Raw genomic sequence first — 8,075 nt, 5'->3', positions numbered from 1 at the left:
TTCCGCACACTCATTTTCTTTTCTGCATACCTCTATTTAGTTCTAACCTTTAAATTTATTAAATCAGATAAGAATTTCGAGACAATAATAAACAAAGCATTCAGAAAGTGAAAGCAAAAAAAAGTAAGCAGAAATCAGAAAATGTTGCTTGAGGCATAAGGAACACGAGAGAGGGAGACAACGTTTTTTTTTGTTAAGAAGTGTATGAAAAAGCAAATGTGATTGGTGGGGTGGCTCCTTGTGCTATAAGATATAAAAGGGTGTGTGTGTGTGTGACAAGGACATGGCACCAAGAGCAAAATGTGATACATGATAGGCCTGCACTGCAAAGGGAATGGAAGTGAACACATTGTCATAGAAAACAGTGACTTTAAAAACTTCACCCTTTCTCTAAGCAATACCTACATTTCATCTTCCATTCCATTCCTTTCTCTTACTGTTTATTTCTTCTCTCATTTGGTTTCACCTACATGAGCGCCACATCCTCTTCTCCAAATGGGGTGGCTGCACTCCATCTTCTCTCCTCTTAAGAAGATGTGGTTTCGCTTCCATTCCGCTCCGAAGAAAAGTAAGTTCTCATAACTCTCTCCAACCCTTACATTCTCTCCATACTTCTGCACACGCAATTACACATTCTAGTTCCATGTTCATGCATACAACCTGCATTTCCCACCACTTTCGAGCCTTCCGCACAATATCAACCTCTTCTTTCGGAAACTGTGTCGCGCGCGCACACAAACACTCATGTTTAATATCTACAATCTACTGCAACTACTAATATCTAGGATCTTTTTGTGGTTGTTTGTAGCAGGAAGAGGGATTTACATTCTGTATGAGGATGTAAAATCCTGCCCCGATGAGGATGTGCATGTTCTGTGGTCAATACTAGTGGAGGCCCATGCACATACACGTACTACACCTTCTTTGCCTTTGCCACCATCAAAACCATGAATTCATATATGAAGGCTCCAATGTTCTTCATAGCATATGAGTGAGCGAGATTTCCTGCTGCCAAGTATATACACTATTTAAATACACACACACACACACACACACACACATATATATACTTTATTTTGATACTGGGTGTACATGTAAAAAGGTTTTTCCTCAGTTTCCGTTCCAGTAAATTTAATATTGAAATATGCCTTTCTTGTGATTTGGGAGTTTTTTGAATGGCTTCAAAGCTGAATGAATCTTTCTTTTACATATTCAGATACGATTTATGGTTCTTTAAAAAGAATCGCCGACGTATTTCATTCATGAAGGCAGCAAAAGAATACGATCAGACATGTAGTTTATGCACAAATTAATCAGAGGGCAGTTGGTTTTAGTTGTTTTCTGTTTCTTCCATGCGTGTTTCTTTTCGTTGTTTAGTCTATTTGCAGTGGTTGAGGTGGTTCTCTTTGTTTCTTCAGTTTGTGGATCAAAGAATGGATGGGACACCCTCCATGATTTACATGTCTAAAATAAATATAAAAAATCATATCATTAAAGTAGTTTATGATTGCACAAAAATGTCAAGCAATCTAAAATAATGTGATTTATTGACTTTGACTCTAGAAAGAGTAGTGACGAAATTTTTATGTGTAGTTTTATATTTGAAATTTGGGATGCCGTGGACAATCCCTTTACAATGTGATCGACAAGACAAATAATAGAATATAAGAATTAAAGACTTTGATCAATAAAGAAGACATCTTTAGGAATCGTTTTGTTTCATACCATTTTGTTTTTATTTTATTTTTTTAACTGAAAATTAAAAACTAAAACGTAAAATCTACTTTTTGAGTTTTTAAATTCGGTTTTTATAAAAGATAAAACTTGGAAACTGAAAGTATTTCAAAACGAATTATCAATTTTAAAAAAAAAAAAATTAAAACGAAATGACTATTCAAACAACATGTTAGTTAGTACAACAATTATAAAATGCCAAAATGAGTTAGAATTGACTGTTGATAAATATAACAATTCAAATTCTCTGCGTATACAAAAAGAATTTGTAACTCAATTAATTAAAAGTGTTTCACCATCCAAATGAAAAAGAGGGAATGTGTTGTTGATACTTCATTGGAGATTATTCTTCACGACGTATGGTACTTTGCAAACAAATTTTCTCTGATTGATTTTTGTTATGTTTCGCGGGATGGGAACCTTGCTGCTCATGCAAGGGCGGCGCGTGTTGGTTCCTTCTTGTGGGATTCATTAAGGTCTAAGTTTTTGTTTAACATATTAGCTGAGGATGTAAATGTTTCTATTCGATTATGATTTAAATAAAAAGAAAACTAATTAAAAGGGCTTGAAAACTTTGAGTTTTAATGATAAGGACAAAATAAAGGGTAAAGTGAATAGTACTATGATTGATTTTTTAGTGTAAAAATATGATTTTTTTGTTAAAATGAACAGTACCGGGAGCTTTTCGTTAAAGTTCCCTTAAATAAATTCTACCTTTGGAAAAGAAAAAAAAATTAATTAAAAGTGTTTACTTGTATTACAATATTATTTGTGAGAGCATTTTTGCTCACCACCCTATTAATCACCATTAGATGAGTTTGAATTTTAAGATTCGTGTAGTAGATAAGCACAAATCTCAAGATTCAAACTCATCTAAAGGTGATAAATAGGATGATGAGCATACACCACATTAAATGGTGGTGAGCAAAAATGCACTCTATTATTTGTATGGATTTTTCTTTTTTCAAATTTTTATCTTCAGAATGCTGTTATGTATTCCTTTGATGGAAACCAAATTTGTAAACTAATTGATGTGTCACTAATAAAAAATAAACACGTTAATCAACACTTGAGTAATAATCCAATTGTCGATAACCACATTATTTGATTTATAAAATTTTGTTAAAAATTTGACTAATGCTAGGGAGACTAAATTTATAGACTAAATATTGTAAACTAAATGACATGCAAGTTGGTGATTGGATTATTACTTAATTGTTGATAAACTTGCTATTTTTCTATTAGAGACACCTAATTTGATTTGCTAATTTAATCTACAAATTTAATCTTTCTTGCATTACTTTAAATTCCTTTAGCATAGTAGAAAACGTATTGAATCTCGGTGTCCTCCGACCTAGTCCATGGATGAATAAAAAAGCAATAATCAAAAATGTCTTTAGGTCATTACTTTATGTCTTTCAGGAAATGGATCATCTTTGGATCCCTTCCACTAAATCCTTTTCATTAAATAATTCGAATCCTTGAAATTTGATTCAACGACTAAAGTTATTATAACTTTTAAAGTGGATTCCTGTTTATAGCGGTTGGATCAAATTTCAAGGGCTCGAATTAGTTAATGAGCAGAACTTGGTGGATCCCTTCCATATCATTTATGTCATTTTCTTATGTGTGACTCGAAAGTTTGATGACCAATTTTGGATGAAGTGGCATTGAGACGTTATTTTTTTTTATCCTTTTCTTTTGTTGTTTAATTTAAGTATGCGTTGGAAGCAAGACACCTGGGCTTATGTAACTACACCACGTCATAAGTGAGATTTAAGTGAGGTTTACCTTAAGGAATTTTAACGAAAAACTTCCGATACTATTCACTTTAATGAAAAACCATATTGTTACACTAAAAAGTCAATCATGATACTATTCACTTTACCATTTATTTTGTCTTTATCTTTAAAACTCAAAGTTTTTAAATTATTTTCATTAGTTTTTCTTTAATCTTAATATTTTGGGATGTGATATCCACACAACCCATTTTATTTTTCATACATTCTTCTAATTTTCGATTGTCGGATCGGATAAATTGAAGAAAATCAACGGACAAAAATTAACTAAAAGTGTGTAAAATAAAACGGAATGTGTGAATAATTCACCCCAATATTTTTCACTCTATTTTTAGATATTTTATAGGGTATGACAAGTCTCCGAAAGTGCATATCCTCTCCACACCCCAAATATTTTTCACTAGATTTTTAGATATTTTATAGGGTATGACTTCCAAAGGGACAAAAGTTGTCTGGCCTCCCATTTTCGATGCCTTTCCGTGCTCTTCTGTTTATATGGTCACGGTTAAGCTACGTCAACATTTTATATTACTATTCATTTTTGTCGTATTATCTTTATAAAAAAATAATATAAAATGTTGACGTGACTTAACTGTGATTACACAAAACAGGAGGGTACGGGAGGGCATCGGAAATAGGAGGGTAGACAATCCTTGTCCTTCCGAAAGTGCATATCCTCAATATTATTACAACAAAAGAAAAAAAATGGCAAAACTCAGATTTTAATTACCTAGTGCAATTTATGTCACACATATACTATCACGTGGATAAAATAAAGATATTTAGAAGGAAAAAACAAAAACCCTATTTACGAGTTGCCTAGCCGTAGATCTAGGATCTATTCAAACTAGAATTATGGTAAACTTTCACCCTGAAGACTCGCAATATGGAAAGAAATGATTCACGCACTCCTTTTTTCCTTATCAACACCCCTATTTGTTTATAACTGTTAATTTTCTTTTTATTTTATTCAATCAAAATACCAAAAATCGGCAGGAGTGTATGATGAGAAAATGTACGTGCCAAAATCACTTCCCTTCCAAAATGGTGTTAATTAGGTTGCTTATTTCTAGTAATAAACTAACAGTAGGAGTTTCAAGTTTTTGGCACCAATCTCATTTAGTTTCGTTGCTGACTTTGTTCTTAGCAACTTAGTTGAGCTGAGAAAGTTTTGTAAAGTTCTAGTGAATGACAATGAGTGTTTGATATTGCTTGGATAACAAGTAACTTGTTTTACGAGTTATTTGATGTACAAGTGATACAGTTGGTCTCTACTCCATAAGGATTATGGAGTCTTATCCATGCAACTAACTTAAACAAATCCTGATAAGGGTTTAATGCAAAGATGTTGAATCATGATAGGACTCTAATAAGGGTATACAATCGTTGATAGGCCAGTGGTGTAACCCTAACTGATATATATATATATATATATATATATATATATATCAAGTCGTAGTCTCTGCTCCCATACGAGAAAAACCCTAATAGACTATTGAGACCTATTCACACAGAAAGGGAATTATTGAGTAGTGCGAGTAGAAGACTACCTTGCAACTTAGACATGGCATCGAACACAGGTAAGTGTTCATATGATTACTTTATGGTAAACACTGTATTATACTTGGGGAAGGAATTGTCATGTAATCCTAGTACCTAGTTGATAGTTCTGGCTTATAGGTTTTGTTAAATAGCTTACAAGTTTCAGAGGCAATTTTAACAAAAGCTAAAATGTCCCCATTCCTTACAAAAATTAAATTAAAGGGCGGTCATGAGGAGACTTGCTACCAAATTAATTCACAGAATGGCATTAATTTTGTATAAAATGGGGGTTCCCAACTGTCAATATAATAACAAGTTCATATAATCATTATTGACATTTTGAAAACAACTAGTGCTTAATACCTGCGCGTTGCCACAGGTTTGAAGTTAAAAAGTTAAAAATGAAAAAATTCGGTTACAAAATAGGAACAACGATAGCAACAATGAATTTGGAATAACGTTAACTGGAAAAGGTTAAATTTAGATAATATAAAGATACAAATTATAGTTATCCATTATATTGTAGCAGTTATATGTATTTCTAGATTAGGAGGATTACATTCAGTTACAAAAAATAGAAATTCCCGGTATAAAGATACAAAAAACATTATAATAACTGAATTTCCTCTAATAACCCCATCTAATATAGTGTATTCCAGCTTTTGCATACAAAAAATGAGGAGATGTTGTATGGGGATGCAAAAAATATTGTTGAGTTTTGGGCAAACAAAGATATGTACAGGTTTTTAAACATGTTAAACATGATTTAATATAGATAAACAAAACACGGTAAACATTCTTGATCAGAGTAGTGAAAGGTGTCTTCAGCCCTTGTTGTCATGGATAAAACAACTTGAACAAAGAGGAATAGAACAGAACATATTTAGATAGGATTTAGTATCACATTTAAATGGTAATGGAGGAAAAGATAAAACAACTTGAAAGCATACTAACCTAATCATTGTTTCCAGTGCTGCTTGCTGTGTGGCTTTGCCTGAGTAGGAGGTGATTTTTTTTTTTTTTTTAATAACTTGATCGGAACCTCATCATATTCTCTTGGATCAACTTTTGAAATTTCTTCAGATTCACTGAGTTGAATGATTATGCAACATTGATATAGTTTTTCACAGAAAGAAGAAAAGATGATTTTTTTTTTTTTTATAATTATTGAAAATGTTTGATATGTAAATTTTAAGAAAGTTGAAGTGAACACATGGAAATTTTTTAAAACATGATGTAAAAATATAAACATCATATTTGAGAATAGTATGAAATTAGATATCAAACCTTTGTTCACCAGGAATGAAAAGCGCTCTTCTCACAGATTCTCTTTTTCGTTTATAAGATTGATCACTTGATTCAAGTGTTGAGAACGATTCAAAAACAAAAGAACAGGACTGGCAAGAGCGGGAGAAGCAAACAAAGACAACGAAGAAAGCAAACGATTGCCAAAAGCAGGAGAAGCAAAGAAAAACAACAAAGAAAAATTCAAAAGAAAACGGAAGAAAGAAGAACAAAGGTAGAGATACTACCTTGTGGTGATGATTGACACGTGAACGGGTATAAATTTTTATTGTTTGTTGTGCCACAAATCATGTGGCCCAATTTTAATCACATTTTTTTAATATTTTTTTTCTTCCCATCAGAAATACATGAGTTTAAAAAATTAAGAAGGTATAAAAATGTTATTGTTTGTTATCATAGAAAAATTTTAAAAAATGTACAATGATAAATTATACATATATTAAAACTCAGTTAGGTAGCACAATAAAGACCAAAGAAAAAGTCACTTATTATAAATCACCTACTTTGCTTTTGTTTGAGCAGCTCTGGGAATCGATGGTTTTCATATCCTGTAAATTTGGACTCTTAACTTCGCTAGCTTTATATACGATTGTAATTTATTGATAGGAGTTGGAGCTATATTTTTCATTTTCCCTGGTCAAACAAAGCATAAATTTTTTAATTTCTCTTTCGTTCTTTATTTATTATTTCCTATTTTCTCTACTCTAATTTAAACATCAAATTCATCCAAAAACGGAATTTTTTAATAATTATTTTGTGACATCCCACATCGCCCAGGGATGATCCTTATATGTATATCCTATCCCTACCTAGCACGAGGCCTTTTGGGAGCTCACTGGCTTCGGGTTCCGTAGGAACTCCGAAGTTAAGCGAGTAGCGCGCGAGAGCATTCCCAGGATGGGTGACCCATCGGGAAGTTCTCGTGTGAGTTCCCAGAAACAAAACCGTGAGGGCGTGGTCGGGGCCCAAAGCGGACAATATCGTGCTACGGTAGTGGATCGGGCCCGGGTTGTGGTGGGGGCCCGGGCCGGGATGTGACAATTTGGTATCAGAGCTTGGTGGCTACGAGGAATCCAACGGTGTTCTGACAGAATGGACAAAAATTAGGACTCACTTTTGGGTGTTTCATCTTAGAAATTGTATCTTTAAAGCTTCCGTACTGTGTAAATGGTTACGTCACTCTCACGTGACGGCCAGCATGCCCTCCTTCGGGACGGGGTGTGTCAATTGGTATCAGAGCTTAGTTTCAATCTTGGACATCTTGAGAAGTTCTAGTGAATTCTGTCAGAAAACTGACACACCCCGTCCCGAAGGAGGGCATGCTGGCCGTCACGTGAGAGTGATGTAACCATTTACACAGTACGGAAGCTTTAAAGATACAATTTCTAAGATGAAACACCCAAAAGTGAGTCCTAATTTTTGTCCATTCTGTCAGAACACCGTTGGATTCCTCGTAGCCACCAAGCTCTGATATCTTAAACCTGGAGGGGCGGGGTGTGACAATTTGGTATCAGAGCCTAACCCTGGCCGCGTGTGTGCCGACGAAGACGTCGGGCCCCTAAGGGGGGTGGATTGTGACATCCCACATCGCCCAGGGGTGATCCTTATATGTATATCCTATCCCTACCTAGCACGAGGCCTTTTGGGAGCTCACTGGCTTCGGGTTCCGTAGGAACTCCGAAGTTAAGCGAGTAG

General features: G+C 34.1%; 1 long non-coding RNA gene across 1 annotated transcript; it reads left to right on the top strand.

The window, feature by feature from the left end:
* The first annotated feature begins 211 nt into the window (after positions 1–211).
* On the top strand, positions 212–1,159 carry LOC125477362. Its single transcript, XR_007258479.1, has 2 exons — positions 212–568; positions 812–1,159. It is a non-coding gene; the product is annotated as an uncharacterized LOC125477362 (long non-coding RNA).
* Positions 1,160–8,075: the final 6,916 nt, after the last annotated feature.

The sequence above is a fragment of a genome, unplaced genomic scaffold (assembly GCF_019419815.1).
Source record: "Pyrus x bretschneideri cultivar Hongxiangsu unplaced genomic scaffold, Pyrus_bretschneideri_v1 Contig21, whole genome shotgun sequence".
Lineage (NCBI taxonomy): Eukaryota > Viridiplantae > Streptophyta > Magnoliopsida > Rosales > Rosaceae > Pyrus > Pyrus x bretschneideri.
The sequence above is the reverse complement of the archived record's forward strand: the minus strand, read 5'-3'. Positions and strand labels throughout refer to the sequence as shown.